The sequence below is a fragment of the Arachis hypogaea genome, chromosome 1 (genome assembly GCF_003086295.3).
Source record: "Arachis hypogaea cultivar Tifrunner chromosome 1, arahy.Tifrunner.gnm2.J5K5, whole genome shotgun sequence".
Classification (NCBI taxonomy): Eukaryota; Viridiplantae; Streptophyta; class Magnoliopsida; order Fabales; family Fabaceae; genus Arachis; species Arachis hypogaea.
The window spans coordinates 4,482,870-4,485,383 of record NC_092036.1 but is presented as its reverse complement, the minus strand read 5'-3'; the positions used below and the strand labels follow the sequence as shown (position 1 = coordinate 4,485,383).

General features: G+C 29.8%; 1 long non-coding RNA gene across 1 annotated transcript; it reads right to left on the bottom strand.

The window, feature by feature from the left end:
* Positions 1 to 912: 912 nt before the first annotated feature.
* Positions 913 to 2,305, bottom strand: LOC112792206 (uncharacterized). The gene is made up of 3 exons (XR_003197433.3): positions 2,125 to 2,305; positions 1,457 to 1,720; positions 913 to 1,203 (listed from the first exon to the last, which is right to left on the bottom strand). It is a non-coding gene; the product is annotated as an uncharacterized lncRNA (long non-coding RNA).
* Positions 2,306 to 2,514: the final 209 nt, after the last annotated feature.

Sequence of the window (2,514 nt, the reverse complement as noted above, 5' to 3'; positions counted from 1 at the left end):
TTGGAACAAAAAAAAGGTGAGGGACGAAATAAATTTCCAGCCCATACGTTGGGGACCAAAATCATACTTATCCCTAATCATTATTATTGTTACACAATCAACAACCACCTATTTTTTATTTTAAAATTATTTTTCCAACACTTATATATTATTATTTATACATAATACATAATTCCAACAAAATAAAGCATTTAATTACATTCATAATAATAAATCTTATTACAAATCTTGTTCAATCTCAACTCAATAACTTTTTGCCCGAACAAATTAGCCATTAAATATTCTAGTGACAAATCTCAATAATTACATCAAGGAAAATTTTCTCTTGATAAATTCCACATTTATAATGTGGTGCATAATGTAATACATGATATATATAGACACAATATTATAAATTATCTAATAATTCATACTTTAGGATTAGTGTTCTCTAAAATCTGGCCTACCACAAAGATCTATAGACCAAACAGAGAATTTAAAACAACCAAAATTTTAGCAATCTTTTGTTCCTCTCTAAATCTTATTCATTGCACTCCCTATTGCCAAATAAACTCATACAATGCAAGTTAGCTATAAGATCTTGCTTTTCACAAGCTGCAAGTGTTGAAACTTGGGTTAATAAAAGAGAACTATCTCTGACAAAATTCCTAATTTATTGATGTATCATATTTCTTAGAAATTGTGAAAAAAATAATCAAAACACGAAGAATAAGATATATAAACTCATGTTTATTTAGAGTTAAAATCAAAAGTAAGTTAACTTCTACCAAAATTATTTAATTAATCAGCAATTCTATAAATTACATAGTTGGCTGAGTATAACAACATCAAAATAGTTGATCCATTAGTTAGAATTACAGATAATTGTAACATTTTGAAAGAGAATCTGCATCTAATTAGCACACATGTATATCAGTAGCCAAAACTAAGCTCATTGCTCATATAAGACTAAACAGAAAGTACACACATATCAATTGAATTTATCTCAGTGATTATAGAAAACTGAAGGCAATACATGGTTTCCATCTAATATAAACAAAAATCTTAATTCATCCATGCCAAAAAAGCTTTACAAATGTATAATAGCTATAAATCTCAAACTTCATTCAACCAATCAAACCTCTGTCTCTCAAATGTTACAGCCCTAGGTTTAACTTTCTTTCTTACTTCACTCCTCAAATCAGCATCACCTTTTGCTTCTATCTGTAAATGTTAAATAAATGAGCAAAAGAAAATCTCAATTTTCTATTCTAATAATCTTAATTCAATTTATCTTGTCAAATAAATTTTAGAATAACAGCGATAATTGAATTTCAGCAATATATATTAAACCAAAAGAGCTCAACAACTTTCTAAGAATCAAAACAATACCAAACCCACTTGATAACAGGCAAATTCTAGTACCGACAATCAATAGTATTAATGTAGGGAAATTGAAACCATGGATCTGTTTTACCTTTCAGAGAGATGGTGACGAACCTAGTATCCAATAGCCTCAATTCTGCAAGCAGCAAGATCGATCATGCTTATTAGGGTAGAATCGGTTGCAATAGCACGAAGACACCTCTGTCAACAGGCTATTTAAATAACTCCCTGAAACTTCTTTCATCATTCTTAGCCTTTTACTTGCAGGAATGAAAGAACCAAAATCACTATGCACTCTCAATCTAATTATGCTTTGTTTCTCTAACGGTGAATCTTGATCACAAAAGTGTAAACTCTGCATAATTAGCGAATAAATTAATTATTAATCAAGAAAATTAGAAAATAGAAATTTTATATATAATGAGGTATAATTAATTAAAACATGAATTTTAACATTAATTTTAAAAAATTTAGTCTAAGATTGGGTCGAACAGACTGAACCAATTGAATCGGATCTGAACCGAACCCGAGGCCCAACCCACAAAGCCACAAACACTTAATGAAACACCTTATTCCTCCTTCATTCAGCATGAAACACTGAAACAAGTCCAAGGAGAGAAGAGCTTGAGAAATAACTCTAACCCTCCACTAAATCTCATATAACTTTCAATTCCGAACTCCGATTGCCACACCGTTTGCGGCCACGCGACCACAACGTCGAGTTCTACAAAGCTGTACTTAATTAGGTAAGAAAATCACCTTTAAGTTTCAATTCTTTCCTTCTCCAATTTCGAAAATTCTATGATTTAGGTGTTGAGATTTTGTTGGTTTTGATGTTTATGATCAAGCTAGCTTAGTGGGTTTGCCAGATTTTGACCCAATTTTTTCGAAAAGGTGAGACAACTCTAACCCTAGTGAATTCCTTGATTATTGTGGTTGGGTATTAAAATTTTGTATTAAATATGGTATTGTGAATTACGAAGTATATATATATATATATATATATATATATATATATATATATATATATATATATATATATATATATATATATATATATATATATATATATATATATATGAATTGGGCATATTTGTGGAAATTGGAAGCTTGGATTGAGTCTTGGTTGCTAAATTTTGGCGTGGGAGG